This window comes from Pezoporus flaviventris, unplaced genomic scaffold, assembly GCF_033815535.1.
Source record: "Pezoporus flaviventris isolate CSIRO_AGI_PZ_B2104156 unplaced genomic scaffold, CSIRO_AGI_Pfla_v1 ptg000015l, whole genome shotgun sequence".
In the NCBI taxonomy this organism is placed as follows: domain Eukaryota; kingdom Metazoa; phylum Chordata; class Aves; order Psittaciformes; family Psittacidae; genus Pezoporus; species Pezoporus flaviventris.
In genome coordinates, this window is record NW_026892563.1 from 4,642,751 (window position 1) to 4,668,414 (window position 25,664).

Sequence of the window (25,664 nt, forward strand, 5' to 3'; positions counted from 1 at the left end):
TGCAGATCTGTTTATGTAAACAAGCAACGTTAGAAGCAAGGAAATCTGTAAGTCAGGCTTATACTATAAGCTAGTTTGTTCAGACTTCCTTCATAGTAAAAGGGCATTGTCAAAGGAGGATGAAGTAAATCTCTCCAAGTTTTAGAGTGTCATAGGTGATCAAAAGGCATGTGAAAACTTACACTTGCTCTTTCTGTTTGCTTTCCTTCTAGTGTTCATACATAATATAATGCAGGAGATGTTGCTGGTGGTAGCATTGTCTTTTGATAAAAGGTGTAGCCTAAAGCTAACTCACTGGGTAAGATTTCAGGGAGTACGATTAAATTATATAGGTTGATATCTGCCCTGCAATTTGATACTCTGTGCATTTGCTGATTTGAACTACTAGGATCAGTTGCTCCATAAAATCCTATTTTACCTGGATTAGTAAAAAAAAAATAAATTAATAAAACCCCAAATCTAGTTGGCTTTACCTTTCATGTTTATTATTTTATCTTTGCATGTGTTCTAACTGACAGACTTTATAGAGCAAGGAGTAGATTTTTAGGTTGTTGGGAGTGGGAAGTGGGTCTGACTTGTGTCACTGAAACACAGTGCTCATCGAGCAGTGTTCATCAGAAACAGGGAGTGTTGGAATGTCATTTTAACCTTAATATAAAGATTAGTCCCTAGCAGTTGTTTCTATGTGAGCTTGTTCTGGTCTTAGTGATTACATGAGACTGGAGAAACTTTCAAAATTTGGATAATGATGGTTGGTAAGCCCTGGTTTAAGGAAAAAAGAAAAGGAAAAAAAGAAAGAAAGGAAAAGGCACTCTTGTGACACATAGCCTTTGTGAATGGTGATTCCTGGTTCCTGCTGAGATAGGAACAGCCAGCCATAGCCAAGCAGTTGCATGGGTGATTCATCTTGGATTGATCATGCCTTGTTAAGTTAATGCTTTCTTTCTAATTACTTGCCTTGTTCATGAAACAGACCAGAAATTGGTGAGTTTAAATCATTTGAAGTTATCAGAAAAGCAAGACTGTGTAATAATCTGCTTTGATAAAGTTTATCTGCTTAGATGAAGCTCAGCATCAAGTTTCCCGAGTGAACAGTTTCTGTGGTAGAGATATAGAAGATCTCAAGGTACAACTACTTTTTTTATCCAGGGAAAGTGAATCTGCGGAACAGTTGCCAGGGAGAAGGATAACAGAATCACAGAGCTGTTAGGGTTGGAAAGGACCTCTTGGGATCACCTAGTTGAGCCCCCCCTGCCAGAGCAAGGCCACCTACAGCAGGTTACACAGGAACGTGTTCAGGCAGTTTTTGAATGTCTCCAGATAGGGAGACCCCACAACATCCCTGGGCAGTGTTTTCCAGTGCTCTTGTCACCCTCAGTGTAAGGAAGTTGAAGTGAAACTTCTTGTGTTTTAGTTTATGGCCATTAACCATCACTGTAATAAAGAAATCACTCTACTCATGGGCTGTTTCGCCCTTCAGTTTGATATTCTGAATTGTTTTGTGTGCAGCCTCATTCTATGAGGCAATACCACAGTTGGCATACTGTAGTTTTTCTATTTTCTCTGACTTCAGTGCAAAGAGTGTTTTTAGTGTTAACTTCATTCTTCCTTGATGCTTGTAATTTTACTGGGGTATCAAACTGTCAAAGGCTTTATTGTACTGTAATTTGGAATTGGCACGTGGAAGGCTGCCACTAAACCACAGGGATGTCTCAACCCTGTGCTCCAGTGTATTGCAGCCTTCCTCTTGGTTTTGCTCTGGTTAGAACTTTACTTGTTGAATTTAGAACTTCCTTGGCTGTACCCTTTGGTTTTTCAACAACTCAGATATAAATTAGTGACAGCTGATGTTTTGGTATTCATGTGACCTCCTTAATTTCTCTCCTTTCTCCTCCCCATCTTGTTCAGAACTCATCAGCAGTGTCTATTAACCTAGGCAAATACCATTCTTGCATTTTCTCAAAAATCTATTGGTTTCTTTAAATCATAATAGCTCCTCTGCCTTGATGTTTTAATATGTATGTATTGTACCTGGGATTTTTGGTTCAATACATAACTTCATATTTTTCAACTTAGAGTTAAAAGTAGTCATCCTGGAGCTAAAGAAAAATCAATGAGAAGCCTCTACTTAGACTGAGAACCCCTGCAGAAAGCTTTGATTAGAGAAAAGCTTTAGATTTGACTCTTATACACAATTGTCCATCGGGTGGCCAGTAGTTTTGACACATACTGCTGCATACCACAGATGCTAGAGGTGGAAAAAGGTCTGTTGCATCATGTAGTTCATCTTCCAAAGTATGTATATAGTTACTTCAGCAGAGACACAACTCTTTAGGTTGTTCTGGGTTTGGATTTTTTATTTTTTTTAATGCTGTTCTCTTCAAGAAGCCATTTCTAATTTTAATTTTAAATTTAATTTTTGGGTTTTGATCTGATTACTTTTTGTGATCACTAATTTTTAATAGATTTGAAGACAGAAGATGAGCCTGCCTCCAGTAGGAATGTGTTGATTGACAGGTGTCCTGAAGTTCCACATTCTTGGCTGTGCTCCAGAATGACAGAGCATTAATGATTTAGAAATTGACATTCCTTCCTGGTGAAAGGATTGGAGGAGATCTGTGCAGTTACTGACTACTACTGGCTTCTAACAGATTGTGAGGACATCACTGAGATGTCTAATTAGTTGAGATTATCTCCTTTGTGCAGAATGTTTTGGTTTTTCTTTACATTCCTTTACACACTGTCTTATGGCTCACACCATTCCCCCCCCCCCCCCTTTAATGTTCTGGATGGTTACTGTGAGGATTTGAGTAAGGGATCATGTTCCTACCTCCGTGTGTGTGGTGTAATTAGTACAGCTATTTAAATGTTATCTGGAACCCATTTACCCTATCAGTCAGTTGCTGCTTAGTTCAGTAGAAATGCTTTTATGTAAATCACAGAACAATACTTCTGACTTGTAACAAGATTGGGCTGAATTTAGGGAACTCAAACACTTCATCCTGGAATAAAAATGTCTTGCTGAATCATAAAATCATAGAATAATTAGGGTTGGAAAGGACCTTAAGATCATCTAGTTCCAACCCCCCTGCCATGGGCAGGGACACCTTACGCTAAATCATATCACCCAAGGCCTCGTCCAACTTGGTCTAGAACACTGCCAGGGGTGGAGCATTCACATCCTCCCTGGGCAACCCATTCCAGTGCCTCACCACCATAACAGGAAAGAATTTTCTCCTTATATCCAATCTAAACTTCCCCTGTTTAAGTTTGAACCTGTTACCCCTTATCCTATCACTACAGTCCCTAGTGATCCTCCCCAGCATCCCTATAGGCCCCCTTCAGATACTGGAAGGCTGCTATGAGGTCTCCATGCAGCCTTCTCTTCTCCAGGCTGAACAGCCCCAACTTCCTCAGCCTATCTTCATAGAGGAGGTGCTCCAGTACCCTGATCATCCTCATGGCCGTTCTCTGGACTTGTTCCAACAGTTCCATGTCCTTTTTATGTTGAGGACACCAGAACTGCACACAATACTCCAGGTGAGGTCTCACTAGAGCAGAGTAAAGGGGCAGGATCGCCTCCTTCGACCTGCTGGTCATGCTCCTTTTGATGCAGCCCAGGATACAAGGGTAGAAGATTATAAAAGCTGCCACTTTTGAAAAGTGTGTTATGCTGACATATGTATATGTAAAATTGAATTAGCTGTGACACTCCTACAGTGGGAAACTTCCCACTGGTTCAAAAAATTTCGGGAAAAGCTAACACATGAAATTTTCCTCCCAGTTTACATGCTGTTTGGTAAGTTGGACCAATGTTCCTTGATATCTTTTTTCAGTAAGATACAACTTCTGCATTTCTCTAAGACCAGCTTTACAGCTCATTTTTGAATATTTGCAGTTGATGCCTTATGGGGAGAGGGATAGGTGCTTTCCTTTCACTTCCTTCCAAGTAATTTCTTAATAAAACCGATTCCTTCTATGCCTAGGAGATATCTGTACTTTATAGGGATCTAATGGTATTCTCAATGATTTTTGATTGCTCTTATAAGACTTTTGTGGAAGATTCTGTCCTCATCTTGGCTTATTTTAATAACGTAACAAATATGATTTTTTTTTCCTTCATTCAAATAAAAGCAACCCTCCTTTCCCTCCACTGTCTTTTAGTATACAGACCTTTTACCATCTGATACTTCAGTGGTGGATCTTGAACTTTGATTTAATTATTCAAATATTTAAAGAAAATAATTATGAAACTCTCTCATCTTTCATACATGAGCAAGTCATTCAGTGTTGGTCTTGTTTTCCAGAAAGATGGGCTTCTGACTTGCTGACCAAGGGAAGATTAAGAAATTGCAGCTTTTGTTTGTGTCTCTCAGTTTTCAGCCTGGAGTGTAAGCTTGTGTCACTGCTCTGTCATAAATACTGTGTTAAATTACAGCAATTTTTTTTAAGAAACTGTTTGATTTTTTGCCAGGGATTCCTGAGCCATCTAGTAATAGTTCCAGGGATCCTATTCCTTCTCTGAAAATCAGTGCCAATTCTGGACTGTGCAGCTGTCCCAGTTTCCTTTTAATTAATTTTCACTGTAGGAATAAATGTTTGTTGTCTGATGTTTATTATATTAGCTTATTTAAAGTCAGTTATTTCCTTCCCTGCATAAGTCTTGTTTCACTTTTTTTTTCTTAAAGTGGGAGATGGAATAGATGTGCCAGAGGAGATCTGGATGGTAATGCAGTATGAAGTGGTATTTATTTGATATTCCAGAAATGATCCTTCTGTTATTCCATACAGTACTGCATAGCTTTTGGCTCAGCTGGTCTGTATAATAGGGGAGTGCCTCCCTGATAAGCCAAGCAACTCCTTTTTGCTTCGAAGAGCATGCAAGGCATGCATGGTAGTAGATTATCACAATTATCATGTATCAGTACTGACTTAGTGTTTGTCCCTGGCCTTTTCTATCTTAACTTGAGGAAAGCCTGTTTTGTGACTGACTGTCTGTGTCTCTCTCTGTGGTTAATAATCTATTAATAGTTTGTGTTGTATGAAGAACATCACAGACTTGCTATCTGCTTTTGAGTATGAGGCTTTTTTTTGCAGTTTTGTGTCTTTTGTCATTCACCATTTCACATTAGGGCAAAAATCATTGCTTGACTGGATTTTGGTTTTGTATTTGGGTTTTTTTCCTTCTTTTTTTTTCTACAGATGAGAGCAGCTGGGTAAGATCGGTGGAAGCTGTGCTTCCAACTCTGCTCCTTTTTTGCTGATGCCTTGTGCTGAACTCTTCCTGGAGCATGAAATGTCTCTTGGCACATTTGTTGCCATCTGCTGTTTGTCTCTTGTTGATGAGGCTTAGTTAGCACTTTTCCTAGGAAAGCGCAGGACATGGTTTTGAAACCTGGTCCATTTACCTATTGCTGTGGGACTCGGCAGGCCTTGTCTTAACTGTTTTCCAGCTGGTACATATCATGACTGTTTCAAATGACTAACATGAAAAATGATAATTGAAGCTACAAGCCTATTACGTGGTAAGCTTTAATTAGTAAAACTGCTTCGTATTCGTTTACTGTTGGTGCTAATGCTCTTGAAATCAATAGGCACTAAAGAGGGTTCAAAGTTTATATGCAATCACTGCTGTTATAATGTGCCGTATTGCTAGGTAACTTGCCTTATTAGGTGATTTCATTCCCGATTATTGCTGCAAGTTAACAAGGCCGGAGTAATTATCTCATAAACAATAGCCTTGCTTGCAGGACAGATGCAGCCAGACTCTTCCTCTGGAGTTTTGAGTGCCTGCTGTATTCCAGCAAATAGTCAAAGGAAGGTGATCTACATAGGTCAGTCACCCAGCAGCAGATGGGGAAGATTTTCTGAAAGTGGGATAGCATGCCTTCAGATCTTCTGTTATGCTAATAAAAGTTTTTGTGTGAGAATGATAGCAATGTCAATAGCCACAATCTATCAATGACATCAACCCCTGGCATGTTCAAGCCATCAAAGCAAACACAGAATGCCTTTGTATGCATAGCTGGACAGTATAAACCAGTTGCTATTAGAGTGAAGGTCATCTCTCATTTTCCTAGAATAGACTAAATACCTAGGATACATATTCATTAAACTTTTTAACAGAAGTTTTGATTTGGTTAAGATTGAAAATTTAGTCATGGGAATTGCTAGACTCCATTGGAATTTAACCCCAAATTTGTTACTCTGTTGCATGTCACTGGTGTACTATGCAGTGGCTTGTATCAGCCTACATACAGTCTGATAGAAGAAGTAATATATTCACTGGATTAATATTATTTAGTAATTATAAAGTGTTATTAACTACTACTTAATAATTTAAGTTCTAAGTTATATTTAAGATGGTAGGGCTTTCATCAGAAATTATTACAAGTAAAGATGACTTTCATGAGTGAAAAAAGGGAAAATTACAATGGTGAAGCTGTGAATTAGCAGTATGACTGAGCAGTGCCAGCATGCACCTCCAGTTGGTCACTCTCCAAAATGGTATCAGGACAAGGTTCAGGTGCTGAATCTCCATAATTTTAAGGGTCTTGATCCAGGTTCTGATACTATTTTAAGTCCCTCTTTACAGCCAGCATGCAAATCTTTATTTAGGACCATCTTTCAGGAACTGGACACAGCAGGTCAGGTATTTATTGCATCCCAGGAAACTCCCATTTCCAGGAATGAAAAAGCCTAACCACTAGATCTCCTAAATTTTCTCTTTCTGTCACTTACATTCTTAAAGTAGAGACTGGGAGGAAATTTGACATTCAGGAGTGTACTTTGTGGATGAACGTGTCTCGGGTATGAATTCTAAAGATGTCACCGTGTTTCAAGTGAAGAGGGTGGGTAACTACTTTGTATGGTAGGCTGCTTAGTATGTTTTATTAGAAGCACCTGTGGAATTTTACAGTGGATGTTCTTTGTAGCTGTAGTAGTTTTCCCCTTTTTGAGTAGTATCACCTTACAAGGTAGAGTCTGGACTATGCAGAGACATTATACAGACTTTAAACACTGACGCACATGCAGGGGTGAACTTTATAGGAATAGTTCTGAAGGCGAGATTTAATTTGGGGGTATTTTAATGTGACCTATTAGACCTGCTGTTTAGAGATTCCCCTCCCTCCCCCCCATATGTTTTGTATTTACAATTGCAGCATTTAATTCTTTCCTACAGTCTGCTGAGATTGTAATTCTATGGCATAAAAGAAAGAGGAGTGTGGAAAAAAAATCATGTATCATCATGACTGTCTCATAACCAGTACTCTTCAGGTGAGGATTTATAAATGTGGAAGCATAGGGCGCTGCAGCTTCATTTATATGCAACCTGTGAAGATAAGAGAGGAACCTAAGTGCCCGTTTCAGTTGTTTTACACTTCTCAGTAAGGAAGGTAAAGTAAGAATACTTTGTTAAATTATTGTACTGTAGATGCGGTGCTTCTAATGGTATCTGTCAAGTGTGTCTATTTGATAACATAGAGGGTTCCTTAGCAGCAGAGTCATTTTGATATTTCAGCTTTGAAACCAAGTTTCCATGTTTGAGTCTACTAAAATTGTTGGTGTCATGTGTCTAATAACCCATCTGCTTGAATAATGATAAAGCCTCCTACTTTGTCTGTCTACCTCAAGGGAATAATCAAGCAGCCATCGTGACAATACTCCTCTGAGCCAACAAAATACATTTTCCCCCAGAAGTTTTCTTTGTAACATGAATTATATTTTAGGCAATAGAGCTAAGGGGCCCTGGAATTGGAGCTCAGTGGAGAATAAACATCTCTCTCAAATTGTCATAGACAGTGAAGTTAAAAAAAAACCAAACCAAAAACCCAAGCAAAAAATCAACTTCAACTAATTTAAAAGGGAGCCAGGTATCCTTATGAATAGGATTATATGATGTGTGTTTTTAGGGGTGCAGGCTTCATGACTGAGACTTGGGTTTTTAGTAGACCTTTTTGCCATGCAGCAGACTGCAGGCTGCTTCAATTTTGCTCCCTGAAGCAGTTGTGTTCTTTAGGTTTCCTGCTGTGGCAGAGACTATTGCCTGTCAGAGGAGCTGTGAACCAAAACTCTGTAAATGTCTGATGTCCCTAGTGTGTATGGTTTGGCTCAGGATCCGTAATTCATCTCTTCCTCCTCACTGTCGTATAAGTCCTCTTATGTGATCAGTTTCTTGTGTATGTTGGTGCAGATTCAGAGTTGCTGTAGCTGGCAGCGTACATTCTTTTTTAAGTTGCACAGAGGTGGTGGTGGTGGATTGCCTATTGTTTGTGTTAAATCAGGATCATATGCCTTGCTTCTAAAAATCATGCCATCATTCAACCTGAAGTTATGGGCCTGAAGTAGAGGCTGTTTAAAAAGATATTATGGCCCATGTGTTACAAGGGAACATCAATAAGGAATCACTTTACTTTTTTGCCACACTGAAGTCTTATAATTTGTGACACATGAGTTATGTAGCATTTGAATGAATTGGGTATCTTTGATAAAGGTAATTCTGCATAGTTACAAGAAGTCATACGTGTTCAGCCAGGGAGGAGCAGTGTGTTACCTGTCTGGTACAATATAAAAATATTTGTACTTAAAAATTGTTGCTCAATAATCCCTTAGATTGAACCTTTCAATATTTACTTTGTTTAATGCTCAGGGGATTCTTTGTTCATGTACTCGATGTTTGTAAGACATTTCCTGTAATTCCTTCCCGGGTGTACAAGATCTGGTGTCTTTAGTTTGTTTTAAGGAAATTGCTGTAGTCTACATCTCTAAAGTACTGTGTAAGGAGAAAGTGATACTTCACTTGTCTCAGTTCACTCTTGAAATGTTTAATATATATTACATAGGTACAGCTCTGATCATCTGTTTGTCTCTTGCTTCAGACCATGCTCACTCTTAGAAGGGATCAAATTACCTGTGCTGTAATTAATCTCTCCTCTAAATATGTTAAGAAATTTTGTATGCATTTATTTTTTCTGGTTTCTGGATAGTGCCTCACATCATGAATTTTTGAAGGGATTAAATAAATTTTCTAAATAGAAAAATTCCAAATGGAGTAAACAGAAATATCTTAACATTTAGGAATCCCTGTAGGCTTTGACTATTTTAATGCGTACTGCAAGTTGCCTTTTTTTCAGGCTCTGAGATGAAATAGGAGGTTGTGACCAGAAGGTACATTGGTCTGCAGTCTGTTTAAATAAGCTTTCTTGTACAGGCTGGAGAATATTTTGGAGGCATACACTGGAGACTCAAGAGCTTTTGCTGTTGGGGTGATCCAAGGGTTTTTGGGTACAACATATGGCCTTGTGAAGAAGGACTGAATTGCAAGGAGGGGACCCTGTGACATTGGTGGCTTAAGTGTTGTGCCATGACAAAGGATTGCATTGTCCCACTGCAGTGGGCACAGCTCTCTCTGGCATAGCAGGATGTGTCTTCTGGGTGTAGTGGTTGACAAAAGATGGCTTCCTGATGTGCAGCAAAGCATTATTATACCAGTGCCTGAACCCCAGAGGACACTCCCAAGGAGTTTATTAAAGTCTTATGCTTCTTTAAGACTCCACTGATACTGAGAAAATGGATGAGTTGAAGGTGTGTTCTTCAGGTCTTTTGTTCTTGTCTGTAATTCAAGGTAATGTTCATATGCCTACAAAGTTCAGGGTCTTCTGAGGGATATAGTAAATATACCTGTTGCTAATCTATTAATAAATGTGAAAGAAATGGCTTTCCTTTGTGCACTAGTTATTTGTTACCAGAATTCTGAGTGATTGCTTAAAAAGTACTTCTTACAAGCATTTGCTAATTATGTTCCTTGTGTGGATGAATTCTGAGGTTTTGGTACCTTTCTAACACATGCTTCTGAACTGACAGGCAGACTTTGGGTTTAACTTGTGACCTGCATAGGTACAGCATCAAGGTGTGACTATATACTTCTTAATGAAAAATAGCTACTGAAAACTTAAGAGTGGCCTGGCTGGATTGCACCTCCTTATTTAAGTGTCAGAGGGGCCTGAATGCCTGAGCGCTGTTCAGAAAAATAAGAAAACAAAGGGCCCTTTTACCCCAAGTGTCACATAGTCTAGATGTAGAACAAAGTTGTTCTGATTGATGAGGGACCACTTGGTAGATAAGGAATTGGCTGGACCGTCACCCTCCAAAGAGTTTTGGTCAATGCTTCAATGTCCAAGTGGAGATCACTGACAAGTGGCATTCCTCAGGGGTCAGTGTTTAAGATCTTTGTCAGTGACTTGGACAGTGAAATTGGGTGCACCCTCAGCAAGTTTGCTGATGACACCAAGCTGTGTGGTGTCATCAATATGCTAGAGGGGAAGGAATGCCATCCAGAGGGAACTTGACACGCTGATGAGAAACTGAACATGAGCCGGCAGTGTATGCTCACAGCCTAGGTGTTACGCACTTTCGCATGTATAAGGATATTGGAAGCATTACTGTACAACTGAATTTTGTTTCTTGCTAACTTGCCTTCCTTACAAATTCCTGTTTGTTTCAATAGTTCTCTTTCTGTTTCCCTTCTTTGCCAAAGTGTTAGATGTCTTCAGTGCCAAACCATCCACATTTTGAGTTTTCAGTCACTTCCCAAATTTGCCATCACCTCTTGTTTTTTGGCCTCTCTAGTTGAATACCATGTTGCTTATAGATCAAGTTGGGAGCCTGGAATGAAGTTCCCAAAGCTGTTGTGTAAAATGCAACTCACACCTATTTGAATAAAAGTGAGGTATTTGAAGTGTGGGGTAGGTGAAGAGGAGATGCCAGAAGGCAGGAGGGGAGGATAAGCTGCTGCTGAACTCGAGGGTGATCCAGGTGCAATCCAGAGAGCAAAAAACCTAATTTTCCCCTGGGATGTCGGAAGGGAAGGATGTTCTGGGTCTATCAGGACGCTCTGTCCATGCGTGGTAGTTTGTAGTGGCTCAGCTGTACCAGTGGAGCATCCTGCACCAGCGCTCTCTTTATGCTTTCCCTGCACTGCTCTTCTAGCCCAAATGAAGTGTTCACCAGCAGCTCTCTAATGAACTAATGAATGTGCTGCTTATGGCTTGTTGCTGTAGGAGCAGAAGGCTGAGATGACTCGCACCATGAAACATTAAACAGTGTCTCTTCTGTGTATTTCTCTGTAGGCAGTTTTTTGTTGTTTTTCCAAGTACTTCCACCATCCGTTTCTGTGAATGTTTGAGCTGTATGTTACCACTCACTGTTGTTTTGAGGTGTGATTTCCTAGCTTTCCCCCTCCGATACTCTATGCAGGCTGGAGTGTCCTTGAACCTGCCCTCCCCTTTCTAAAGCAAAGAATGAGAACCCTTTAAGCAGCTTAAGTGTCGGCCTGTTGCAGCTGACCCGAAACCGATCTGTGGCTGGGACCTGCGCAGCACAGCCTGCCTTGCTGATGGCATGCGCCCGGGCTTTGCAAGCCTTGCGAGGGCTGGGGGATACGCACAGTGTGTCCCCTCTGTGCCCCAGCAAGGTGGAATTCGGTTGTAGACATGGTTGGAAATTGCTGTCTGTCCCAAAATGTTGTGGCTGTTTGCCACAGCTGTCTGCCTTGTCAAAACAGTGACTCATCTCGGGGTTAAAGGTTGATGAAAGCTGTTGCTAACTTGAGATGATTGATGTTGGAAAGGCTAATTAGTGAGCAGGGGCAATTAATTTGATCACTTGTAGTGTAGTTTCTCTTCTGGGGTTTTAAGAACTTTGCTGAGGAGCACCTATGTTACCAGCTTCTTTCTCTTTTATTGAAGTAGGGATGTATTTTCAGTGGACTGCTTCCAAGAGGGAAGATGGGCAAATTAGTGAGCAGTGTGCTTGATTTAATTGTGAAGGATTCTGATGTGATCGCCAAAGGGTGTCAGGGCTCTCTGCTTAGAGATGGAAATGTCAGATAACCTGATGAAAGTTTACAAGTAAATACCTTGTGATAGGGTTGGGAGCTCATTGGCTGCGCTCTGTGACAAGAGGTGTTTTCTGTAGTTGGGGAGGTAAAAGAGGAGTGTTAAAAGGGTATTCTAGTAACACTGCTTTGGCTTATTCAATTGCTGCTGACAAGACAATGTGTTTCCACTTTGGTCCACGCTACTTAAGTGTAATATAATTATTTGTATTAGACACCAGCCACCTGTTAATATCGTTCTTCTAAAGGTCATTGTGTGGTGCCTTGCTGTCTGAATTTAACAGCTATGTATCAGGTTTGTTGGTCACTCTTTTGTGTGACATGGGACAAGTGTTTGTGGGGAAAGAATGTGAACTTGACACCCAGGCAGTGGCCAGGGGAGAGGGGAGGACTGGGGTAGAGGGGAGGACTAGGGACAGGCTCCAGTGCTGCTGCTGCTGTCGTGCCACTGGGCCCAGGCTAGAAAACAAGCAGCTTCCTTCTGAGGTGCTTACATCTAACCTAGCCCTTATCTGCAGTATAAATAAGTTGCATTAATTTCCCAAGACAAGCAGACTCATGTCTATAAACCTTAATTTTCTGATGCCCCTTAATGCATATGGTTCTTGTGTTCTGACCTGGGCTGTAAAGGAAGGGGAGAGATGCTGCTCTACTGTCTGGCTGGCCTCTTAATGCCATGAAAAGAAAGTGAGGTGGTGATAATGTAATTGTGCCTAGTGACAACGGGTAGATGCTCGGTAAGTTATTTTTAAGCATATGGTATTGGCAGGTAACCTTAATCCTGGCTGTGTTGGATTCATTTATTAATGTCTGTACAGTGACCTGAAAATGCAAAGCACTATATCATTGAGAAATGTTGACCTTGTTATCTGACAATTCGTAGTTAATTTTGCTGAATATAGGGTGGCATGCGTTTAACTTGAACTTCCACTCTTCCCATCTGATCTGGTATTAGCTTTTGGGAGAGGTGGGGGACAGGTAGGACTTGTAGATGAACTTCTTCCATGCATGAACCCAGTGAATGGAGCAGATGCAAGTGAGTGCTGCTGCAGGGGTTCAGCTGAATGACTTTGTTTTCGAATTTCTAGAAAATGAAGGCTTCAGCTGCCAAAAGAACAAAACAGAGCACCTGGTTTAACACATGGTGTAGGACATTCCAGCACTTGCAAATTGGGACCGTTGGCTTTAAGCCATCTGTATTCCAGCATCATTAGCAACTGCTACCAACTGTTGGATTGAATTGCTGGCTGAGAAAGAGCAAGAGCTTTTTAGTTTTCTCTGCAATTGAAAATAGTCATATGAAGAACTCCATTACTGCCAATTTTCTAAGGAATAAGGATCTCACTTTTATCAGTTGCATATTTATTGGTTCAAGCCATTCAGGCTTCATTATGCGCATGTAGATAGCTTGTTGTGTTTGTTTGAAATGGGTCATTAGGGTCTTCAAGCATTCTGGCTTTATAAAAATCTAATTGATTATTTCTGCCATGAAGGAGTTAATGAAGGATCACTCGTGGCTTTTAATTTTCAGCTAATTAAAAAGAACGGCTGTTTTTGACTTGACACTCATAGTTAAAAGTGCTAAATATAGGAATTTTTTTTGTGTGTGAGTTGAAGGGTGAGGAGGAGGGGAAAAGTTACATGTAAATCATTTAGCCATTAACCTAATGTGGTGGATTTATAAATCCTATTACTATAAGCCCTTTTCATTTCCACTGAGGCCTGACGTGTTCTTGATCCTGCTAATGTAAAATTCATTCTGTCTAAGTGATTACTGAAGTAAGACACTTTTAGTCAATTTTAATCAGATTGTGTGAAACTTGCTTGAACACTAATGTTAAGTAAGACATGGACACAGTTTGGCCATGTCTTAATTAGCTTTACAAATCAGTTAGACTAGGGATCAATCAGTGAGCCAAGTCTATGAACCTTTTGACACCTAATGCTTTCTGTGGGGGAAAAGTCTACGCTGAGGGCTGAAAATACAGGGCTTGGAAGCAAGATTAAGATTGTAATTTGGTGTTCTTGTTTTATGGTGTGCTTGGCAGTCCCTCACAGTGTGCAAGTCCTTTATGATGCAGCCCTCATTGGTGTTTCAGAGTTGAGGCCAGTGGGGTGCTTTCCATAGCCCATCATAAATTCCTGTCTCCGCAGCAGGAGCAGCAATTGGAGCATTTTTCTGAACCTGCTTCTGCTCCAAGATACATCTGTTATTTTGGCAGAGGGAGGTGAGGGACAGCTTATTTTAAAACGTAACCTCCTCCTTCCAAGCATTCGCTGGGAACTACTGACTTGGATTAATGGGACAACTATGCTTCTTGGGTATAGCGTTCCCTGGTTTTTCTAGGGGGGGACATTAGTATGGAAGATGTCTGCCTCACAAGCCCCTCAAATACTGTTCACTGTTGAGATCAGAGGTGGTTTTATGAAATATCATCCTTTGATAAGGCAAATAGTTTGTTTTTTTAATACTTCTCCTGGATCTTTTTTTCAAGTAGGCTTGGATCTGACATGAGCCTTGAAGCATCCCATAGAAATCTTTGTTGGTCATTTTGTATTCCTGTTGTTGATTTTGATGTCTTCTGCAGGTCAGTGAAAAGCCTGAGGAGAAAGGGGTGTTTGCAGTATGTGGAAATAAAAATGTTTAATGCCAGAGACAGCATATATTCTCTTGAAGTCGACAGCATCTTTTGCACAAGGCCCAACTGCGTGTGTGTTGTGGCAGTGCTGGGGGCTTAACTCTGTAACCTGGTGTCAGACGGGCCCATTGTAAATGACCAGCTTAGACTAGAGATTTTGTTCTGCTGATGTGGAAAAGTTACCTGCATGATGATTTTGGTTTTAAGCTTAAAAATTCAACCACCAGCAGTGTCAGCAAGCCCTTTTCAAAAGTCATTTAGAAGTCTGTATGCTACAGGCTTTGTAAGTTGTTTTTATTGCTCAACTTCCAGGCAGTTTACATCTTTTCTCCTCTATCTAACCTGTTAAATTACCCCTCTCTGTTAGGGTGAGTGTACCTTATTTAATCAGACGTTACTTGCTTGATGATATGACTGCAAGCACATATGGAAGAGAGTGGGGAACATGTTTTTTACTTGATCTGAATGCCTCTTTGTCTTCTGTTTTCTCTTTCGTGCAGTTACTGTTGGTCTGCCAGGTGTGCCTTTTTGAATGAAAATGAGAAACTTCTTTAGTGTAGAACTCTTACAGTGTGGTTGGGATGAGGCTCATTTGAAAAGCTTTGAAATTAGATGTTAATTACCTTTCTCTTCTACTGGATAATCTTCTGTACTTTAACCAAATAAGGCTAATCTTCTAAGCTTTAATCAAATAAATATTCAAATACTTTGAATTTACCATAGTTCAGCTTTGTGACAGTTTTCTTATGTGATGGACTGTAGCAGAGCAACTGCTAATGAAAAGGGAGAACTAAAACGAAAAAAATCATAGTAGTTCAGGTGGATGGGACATCTGATCCATTATAGACTGTACCTAAATGTGATTGATATGAATAACCATACAGTGATGGGCTAGTAGATGAACTGTCAAAGTTCACTTCAGCCTTCCCCCTTCCCTTTTTTCCCAGAGATTGTGGCTGATAGTATGATAAGACCATAAGCTTGAGAAAGGTGTAATAAAATACATTCTAGATTTTAGGTAACTTTTTTTTTTTTAATCTCAGTCAGATTGTAGTTGGTTCTTGACTTTGAATATTGAAGTATATAATTTCCTATAAATGCTTCTGTGTACGTATGGTCAAAATAAATATCTAGGTTAATAAATAAACATAAAGGACTTCAGGATACCCTGCCTCAGAAAAGAACATGACCTATAGAAGAGAACAGATGTCTCTTATCAGTAATATTGCATGTATATTTCCTGGGAAAATCCTTTCAGAACTCTTGTTTTGTAGCTCGTCAGGACACTCTAAAATGAGCATTATCTATGTCAGAAAGTAGCAATACCCCTTCAGTGTCCTGGAGGTTGTTGGGCAGGTGTTTTTTGACACAGCAAATTATATGTATTTTTAATAAGTAAAAATTTCAGCATTCTTGATGTTTTTTGGACTCTTGATAGTCTTCCGTCCTCTAAAGGGAATGTGTATGGGGGTTTTTCACTGTGTCATTTTAATGGTAAGACTTACACATTTTTTGGTTTGTTTATTGAAATACAGGAGGCTTTGTCTGAACATCAGGAAATGCTTTTTTACTGTGAGGATGACTGGAGTCTCCACGTTTGGAGATACTCAGAGGTGTCTGGATGCAATACTGGGCAGCCATTTCTTGGTGCCTGAGGGGAGGGGATTGCACCACAGGACCTCCTGAGGTCCCTTCAAATCTCAACCAATCTGTGATTTTGGTGGTTTGGGGGGTGGGAGGTTTGTCTTGTGGTGGTTTTTTGTTTGTTTTTTTTTTGTTGTTCGTTTGTTTTTTGGTGGATTTTATTGTTGTTTGTTGTTGTTGTTTTCTTAACAGGCCTTTGAATACCAGAAAATTCCCAGAACAATTTCTGTTCTTGTATCCCTATCTTTCCTTCTGTTTTGTGGGTTGGCTGGTTTAATTATTTTTAGCACCTGAAGTAATCTAAAGGCATTAAAAAGCAGCTTAGCAACTTTGGTATCTTTAATGGCAGTGGGTGAAATCAAGCCACTGTCGACCAGTGCTTGTAGTTGGATTATGCTGGCACTAAAACTTCTGTCAGGGCCCTGCAGGTCTCATTTCAGATAGAATTCTAATGAGGATATTGAATGACTGGTGTGACAATGATGTAAATTAGTGCTGGTGCCTTCTATTAACTGAAAAGTGAGAGCAAGAGAGAGCTTTGAAAGAAGGCTTCCTTGGCATATGAGTGAAAGCTGAGGGTTTTTATTAATGATTCAAACTCCTGTAATATGAAGTAGGGAAGCTTGTTAGCTATGTTTTTAGATTAAACAAAACCTTTAGGTTGTGATGTTCTTTCTTTAACAGAATTTGTGGGATGAAGAATGTCAATGAAAATTTCCAAAGTCAAAGATTGATTGAGTTAAAGTATGTAGCATGAAATCAATCCTGTCAAATTGTAGGGAAATAAGTGAGACATTTATAAACATGGTTAATGTTTTAGAAATCTAGTTTCGTGCAAATGTGTTTTTTAATTCTTTACAAATGAGATAACAGTAGGTCTAAATGACAAATTAAGGATTTAAAAAATAATCAGCATGCCTCTCTTGCGGTAATGGTTTTATGGAGGTAGCATGCTTTAGTTGCATTTGTAATTAAGGTTTTTCCATCATTAGAATAGAAATGTATTCCTGTTGAGCAATATCATTTTAGGGGAATTATGTGGATTGAATGAGTGGCAAAACTCCACTGCTTTAATCCGGTATGTGGCTAAAAGTCGGTATTTGGATTGGATTCCTAGAGGGTCACGTTGAAAGGTTAAATACATTTGTTTGTTCTCCTAGTCTTTGTATTTCCATGTTCTTTACCATTAACAAACAAATCCATATCCTATGGTATTATACAATGACAACGTAACAACTTGGCTTCATTAGTAATGAAGCCATACCGCTGTTAATTTAAAAACTACTGAAATGGGTGGGCTGTACGTGGAGTGCTTAACGACAGACTAATGCATAACAGTAACTTCTGAAACTGTCTTTTTTTATCATGAGTTCATAGTCCTGAAAAATTAAATTGGATGCTTTGATAAGCCTCTAACTTTGTTCTGTTTTTAAAAATAGTGCAAGTGTCCTTGGTTAAGAGGCAGGCTACAAAGGGTATCAAAGATGCCCTAGACTGCATTTTCAGGTAATTGACCAATTGACCATTGACTGCTGAAATCTTAAAGGCTAATAATAAGGTGGTCCCTTTGGGAATTTGATTTTGCATGAAGTTCATGTTCTCCAGTTCTCAACTGGAGTACTCACAAAATTGCGTCATGGAGCATGTTTCAGTCTCTGGGAGCTCCATGACATCAAATATGGTTCCATCCTTAGCTTCTTTAAGTGTTTCTAATATCTAGATTACTGTGGATGTCTGTGGATACGGGCTCTGTTGATACGGGCTCTTTTTTCCTGTATGTCCTCATAGGAAAAGTCTGGGAGGTGAAGTTGCCCCAAACCACCCTACAGTTCCTATTCCTGACTTACAGTTGTAAGTCCTATTTAACAAGCAATTTAAGATTGTTAACTAGTAATTTTCTTTTTGTATTTAGTTTAAAAATAGCTTGAAACCTTAAATGAGGGGTTTTTTTTAATATATTCTTATTTCTACATTGAGATCTTAAGTGTATGGCAGAAATTAGCCACACATCTTATAATTGTCTGGTAGGCCAGTAGATTTTGCTTCTGACATGCTTTGTAAATGCTCACTTTGGGGTTTTTTTGGGTCATTTATGTCCTGAGGAGCTTCATCTTCATTGCTTTGTCAGTCATATATAGAGTATTCAGGAAGCTCATTTTGAAGAGAGATCTAAAAAGACTATGTCTGACTCTGGCAGACTCTCTAGAGCGTTTTCCATCTATGTCCAAGCCAGCTTCATCAAGTGCTGTACAGAGATCACACTGAACAAACTGAAACCCTGACTGAGACTTCATGCTATTAACTATGCATTTTCCTCATCTTTTCACATTCTTGGAGAAATGACTAGGTCCTGCCTAGGGATTCCTGCTTCCTAGATGCAGGAAAGGTTAATTGTCCCATGCAGAGTTGAAACTGTTTTCTTTCCCTGATACCACCTTAGGCAGTTAAGAGCTGCGACAGAGGCTATCTATTCTGAAGAGACTGTGTAGGAGCCACATCAATACAGTGGCTGTGTTTGGACATATTGGAGAGGGCACCTGCCCTGCGTCTACTTTTTCACTACCTTGATCAGTACCAAATGTAGTTATGAGTTTCCAGGACTTGAGCACTGGTAGTTAATTAGTCCTGCAGGGATACCTTGATAAAAATCTTCATTTGTTAGAAGTGCTCATTTAATTCAGGTATCATCATTCTTTGGAATTGGAGGAATTTTTGAAATTCTTTCAGTTATCTGTTGTAACCAGGAAAGGTGGCACCATGTCCAAGACTAAGGTTTCTCTAGTTGCAGCAACAGTTTTCCTGGTTTCCAGCACTATGTGTATATGTTCCTGCATGATGTTTGGGCAACTGTACCAGGACTTTCTTTTACCACATGCTTTGCTTTTTAAATACAGTTGTGAATCTTTTGGGCATTTATTACACCTGACCTCTCATCTTTTGCATTTGAGTAGCTCAGTGGAAACCTGAACATCCCAGTATAGTTAGGAAACTGAATGTACGGGACAGATCTAATTTGAGGATGCTATGGTAGGCAGTGTTGAAAGCCATTGTAAGGTTGAAATAAACAACTGCTGTCCCCTTGTCCAGCAAGCCATTAATCTCTTCAAAGAAAGCTACCAGCTTGATTAAACATGATTTCCCCTTTCAAAATCCACACCAAACACTGCCAAGCTCGTGCATGTGTTTTGTGTGTTTGGAAAACTATTGCTTCCACAAATAGTTGTTCCGTCACCTTTTCCCAGGGCTACAGGTGAGGCTGACCAGCCTCTGGTTCCCTTCAGTTTCCATTCTAATTGCCCATAAGGCACATGAAAATCAGCAAGGTGCTTGGTGACAGCCAGCATGGCTTCATTAAAGGGAAATCCTGCCTGGCCAATTTGGTGGCCTTCCATGATGGGGCTACAGAACTGATGGGCAGGGGTAGAGCAGTTGATGTCATCTACCTGGACTTGTGTAAAGCGTTCGACACTGTCCCACACGACATCCTTGTCTCTAAATTGGAGAGACATCAATTTGATGGATGGACCACTCGGTGGATAAAGAACTGCCTGGATGGCCACACAAGAAGAGTTGTGGTCAATGGCTCAATGTCCAGCTGGAGACCAGTAACGAGTGGTGTCCCTCACCTCAGGGATCGGTGTTGAGAGCAGTCTTGTTCGACATCTTCATCGCTGACATGGACAGTGGGATTGAGTGCGCCCTCAGCAAGTTTGCCGATGACACCAAGCTGTGTGGTTCAGTTGATACGCTGGAGGGAAGGAATGCCATCCAGAGGGACCTTGACATGCTTGTGAGGTGGGCTGATGCCAGCCTCATGAAGTTTAACCATGCCAAGTGCAAGGTCCTACACCTGGGTCGGAGCAATCCCAGGCACAGCTACAGGTTGGGCAGAGAAGAGATTGAGAGCAGCCCTGTGGAGAAGGACTTGGAGGTGTTGATGAATGAGAAAATGAACATGAGCCACCTTCAGTGTTCGCTCGCAGCCCAGAAAGCCAACTGTATCCTGGGCTGCATCAAAAGGAGCGTGACCAGCGGGTCAAAGGAGGTGATCCTGCCCCTCTACTCTGCTCTCGTGAGACCTCACTTGGAGTATTGTGTGCAGTTCTGGTGTCCTCAACATAAAAAGGACATGGAACTGTTGGAACAAGGCCAGAGGAGGGCCACAGGGATGATCAGGGGACTGGAGCACCTCCCATATGAAGACAGGCTGAGAAAGTTGGGGCTGTTCAGCCTGGAGAAGAGAAGGCTGCGTGGAGACCTCATAGCAGCCTTCCAGTGTCTGGGGGGGGCCTATAGGGATGCTGGGGAGGGACTCTTCATTAGGGACTGTAGTGACAGGACAAGAGGTAACGGGTTCAAACTTAAACAGGGGAAGTTTAGATTGGATATAAGGAGGAAGTTCTTTACTGTGAGGGTGATGAGGCACTGGAATGTGTTGCCCAAGGAAGTTGTAAATGCTCCATCCGTGGCAGTGTTCAAGGCCATGTTGGGCAGAGCCTTGAGCAACCTGGTCCAGTGTGAGGTGTCCCTGCCCACGGCAGGGGGGTTGGAACTAGGTGATCTTAAGGTCCTTTCCAACCCTAACTATTCTATGATTCTGTAATTTCAGGATAGCTTTGACATTTGCTTTTTCCCAGTCATCAGGGACCTCCTGTGATCATCATGCTTTCCACCATGTTTCCACAATTCCAGAGAAGTCATAGCCTTGTAACTGCATGCAGAATTCTAATTCTTCCTCTCTGTTCTCTGTGCTGTGTGCATTAGTGTACAGGCCCTTCAGAGAGGCACCCAGTCCTGCTGAGGCACTGAAAAATTGTGAGAGCTTTCTCTGTAACACTGTCCTGTTGGCATTCCTTTATTTGCATGGATATGCTTGAAGAGGGCCCCTTTCAGCCCTGTGTTATTGATTACAAGGTCCTTGCTGTTCACCTCATGCCCCATCCTTTTGCTTCCCGTCATGGTTTGCAACTTCCTCATGGACATGCACCCCTGTCCCCATCAGTCCTGGCTTGAAGCTCTCCTTACCAGGCTGGCCAGCCTGTTGGCACAGATCATTTTGCCCCATGTAGTCAGATGGATCCTGCTTTGTCCAAGCAATTCTTGGTCTTCAAAGGGAGGTCCATGAACATAAAAACCAATACCCTGCTGCAGACACCAGCTGTACAACCGTGGAGGATGAATGAGCATTGTTAACTTGATAAAAGCAACTGTCATGTTGTCTAAATACATCTAATCTAATGAAACAAAATTATATGGTTTATGAAAATCTTGCATGACATTTAAGAAATTAGGTAAAAGAACTTTCTTTGGAGGGTAATTGGAGGCTAAAATACTTTTCTGAATTTGAATAGATGTTGCTTTGATAGACAACCACTTAGTCATGATGAAAGAACAGTTTAGTTTTAAAGCAGTTCAAACCACTTACTTAGATTTTTTGATGGACACAATGTTCACACACAATCTATTCATTTCCAAGCCTACTATGTCCTCTCATCTCCTGTAAAATTTCAGGATCATTTTCAGTGAATATACTTATGTCTAGAAAAAGGTTGCCTTGCTCTGTTCAGTATACCTATTGCAAAATGCCTATGGCTCTTCAAGAAAAAGGCTGTGTTTTTCAGAAGTCCTTTTTCTTTTAAGTACATGCATCAGGTAGCAAGTATTTTCTGCATCTGTTTTTCTCTTTTAGCACTTGCTTGTCTTCCCCCAGGCATTCTGTTTTCTTCAGGCATGCAAGTTGTCCTTATTAGATAAAAGACGCTGACCAGGAGAACCTCAGAAAGGTAATCCTGCTTTGCTTCCTGCCAACTCCATACTCTCTTACTTCCATGAAGGGCCTTTTGTAGGGTATACCCTTTTTCTGTCATGAAATCTTCTTTAACTGTTGGGAGGTAAGGGAGCAGAGCCTTAAGGACCTGTAAGTCCTGGTTTTTAATTTTATTTTTTTTCTGTTGATTCTGAGACCTACTCCCTGATTTCTCTGGGACTTCTAGTTATATGGCTATGAGAGTAACTTACCTGGGAGATAAGACAGTAGTTCACTGCAAGAAAGACACTGAATTGCTGGAGCAGGTCCAGAAAAGGGCAGCAAAGTTGGTGAAGGCCTTAGAGCAAAAGTCTGATGAGGAATGGCTGAGAGACCTGGGGGTGTTTAGTCTGGAGAAGAGAAGGCTCAGGGGGGACCTTATTGCTCTCTACACCTACCTGAAAGGAGGATGGGGAGAGGTGGGGGTTGGTCTCTTCTCAGAGGTAACAAGCAATAGGACAAGAAGTAACGGCCTCAAGCTGCACCAGAGGAGGTTAGATTGGACATTAGGAAAAATTTCATCCCTGAGAGGGTGCTCAGGCAATGGAACAGGCTGCCCAGGGCAGTGGTGGAATCACCATCCCTGGAAGTGTTCAAAAACCATGTAGATGAGGCCCTCAGTGACATGGTTTAGCGGTGGTATTGGCAGTCCTGGGATAATGGTTGGACTTGATCTTAAAGGTCTTTTCTAATGTAGTTGATTCTATGATTCTACTTACATTCCTGTCAGCTCAAGACTGAGAGACATGCTTATATATTTGAAAGATGACTTCTAAAACTGTAGTTCGACTTAAACCTGATGTGGAGGACAGTGTGGTTATTCTTTCCTAGATTATAACAGGTTGTCCAGTGAAGCTCTGACTGCCCCATCTCTGGCGGTGTTCAAGGCCAGGTTGGATGGGGCTTTGAGCAACCTGGTCTAGTGGAAGGTGTCCCTTCCCCACTGTGGCAGGAGGGTTAGAACAAGATGATCTTTAAGGTCCCTTCCAACCCAAAACTTTCTATGATTCTGTGATTTTGCTGTTAACTTGGAGGAAAATCTTTGTGCTGTGTTTAAGCTTTGACTGGATTTTAACTTGTCTAGCCAAACAGGAAACCTTGGTTTATGAGTAAATAATTTTAGAATCACAGAATAGTTAGGGTTGGAAAGGACCTTAAGATCATCAAGTTCCAGCCCCCCTGCCATTTGCAGGGTCACCTCTCACTAAACCATGTCACTCAAGACTCCATCCAGCCTGGCCTTGAGCACTGCCAGGGATGGAGCATTCACATCCTCCTTGGGCAACCCATTCCAGTGCCTCACCACCCTCACGGTGAAGAAATTCTTCCTTATATCCAATCTAAACTTCCCCTGTTTAAGTTTTAACCTGTTATCCCTTGTCCTATCACTATAGTCCCTCCCAGCATCCCTATAGGCCCCCTTCAGATACTGGAAGGCTGCTATGAGGTCTCCACACAGCCTTCTCTTCTCCAGGCTGAACAGCCACAACTGTTAATTATTTATTGGTCTTGTAATCTTAATTTTTTCCTTAGTGAAAGATGGATTCTGTTTTGCTGATCATGTTAGACCAGTTCAATTTGGGAAACAAAGCAAAATAAAGCTTTTCTGTCTAAATGTTTGTTCATTTCACTGAAACAAATGCCGGTGTTTTCTCTAAGGAGGATATACTCATCTGTATGCATTTAAATATTGAATAACTTAACACATGTTTTGGTTTTATTAGGAAATGGTAAATGGTGCTTTTCATATTCTTGCTTATTAGAAGTGTTTTTACTTGTGGTTTGTGATACGGTTAGCTTTTGATGTAGTTGCAGTGTACTTGAAATGCACAAAAGGTTGTCTTATTAAGCAAAGCTACCTGTGCATCTTACAGTTAAGTACAAAATGTTCATCAAGCATAGATTTATTTAATGGATTTAAATAAAAAAATATTCATAAGAGTTAATGAGCTGAAATTGGCTTGAGTACCATGTTCTTCAAGGGGTTTTAGGTGTTGCTAATCTCGTTCTTTTCAAGGAGTGAAACAGGAAAAAAATTTCCCTTCTCCTTCATTTGTTTCAGGTTTTCAGTTTTGAATGAGTTGGTCAGAAATAAAATGGTTCTGTGAGTGGACTGTGAAACCCCGGTGCTTCTATAGGAACTGTTACTGGTTCTGGTGTTTGGCTTCTCTGGAAGGAGCGTTACTGACGCTGGAGGGTTAGGAGATGCCCATGGCATACAAGTGTCTTTCATAGGTAGTTATCCACCCAGACGTCATATTATTGCTTCTGGGAACATGAAGTGGGATCAGAACTGGGTCAGTTACTTTCTATGCACTTGGGTATTCAACTTCATTGCTGAGCACTCAGTTTTTCCGTTTCCAAGATTTTAAGTGAATTTCCAACACAGGAGTTTTTTTTGATTTGTTGTGGATTTATTTTCTGGTAGTTGGGTTTTGGTTTTTTGATCTGTTTTGATTTTTGACTGGTTGGGTTTGGTTTGTTTTTTTTTTTTACTTTAGTCCAAAGCTGTTGGAGCACGTTTCACTGTCTTTTCTTTCACTCTAATACCAAAAGAAACCTTTCAAAGACAGGTGAAATTTGCTGTAGTATGGCATGGTTTGTAATATATTATGCAGAATAACCAATAATTGTGGAGTGTAGTAAGGAATTAATTCTGTTTTTCCTGTTCTCTTCAGCAAAACTCGCCACAAATACTTGAAATAGAGGTACTGTAGAATTTTAAAGATACTGTTTTTGGCATGAAGGGAACATTGCCTTCAAATTGTAATTTTGATTCATATCATCATCTTCAGTGTTTTACTGTCGTCTTCACATTCCTTGTCAAAATGTGACAAAGGTACACATGATCTTTGTTGTTCAGCATGTTTCTGTTGCTGCCTTTTTGTGCTTTTGTTGTTTGAGAGGCAGGAGATACTACCTTTTGTTGGTATGCAAACGTGTTACTGGATCATTGTGTACACTGCATCAGCCCTTGGACCCATTCTCCCTTTGATTTTGGTGCACCGTTTGATACTGGTTTTATATACAGCATCTGTCAAAGTTGCATTAATGTCTGTGAGCTTTGTTGTGTGGAGTATGGACAGTTAATTCCACCGTTTCTGGAAAAAAAAAAAAAAACAGAAGGGAAAATTTTGGCAGTGAGGTGTATTTCTCACTACAGCAGATACTCAGTAAATGCTCTTTGAAACAAACTTATTTATTAACTACTTGAATCCGGTCACTCGAATTTCTGTAAATCAAGTCCCATTGTCTAATAGAAAGGCTGCATTATGATGCTTCATTCGCTGTGGCAAACAAGGCTTCCATCTTTTTTTTCACTTTTGCTTATAGCATATATATGATTTTTTGTCCAGTGACAGAAACCTTTCTTGAAAATCCTCCTTAATAAAATCTTTTTGCAGCATCCTGTGGCCATCACTGCTAGAGGTACTTACGACAGAGTATGAGCAGAGCTAATGAATAGGTTACAAAAATATGCAGAGGTTCAGAAATATTTCTTCTGTAGATTCGTGAGTGGTGTTACATACCAGAACACAGTTCTTCCTGCCCATTTATTCCTCTGCATCACGAGAAGGACTAGCTAATATGAATTGCTAAAGAATGATTTTCTTACTATATAATTGCAGAAGTAAACAGCTGAGGTGGAAAAAGGGTAGTCTTCAAAAACACAGTTTTT

The 25,664-nt window shown here is 40.5% G+C and overlaps 1 protein-coding gene across 2 annotated transcripts in view; it reads left to right on the plus strand.

The window, feature by feature from the left end:
- The window catches only part of POLA1 (DNA polymerase alpha 1, catalytic subunit), a 202,237-nt gene that overhangs the window by 45,986 nt on the left and 130,587 nt on the right, over positions 1 to 25,664 (plus strand). The window lies entirely within an intron of this gene.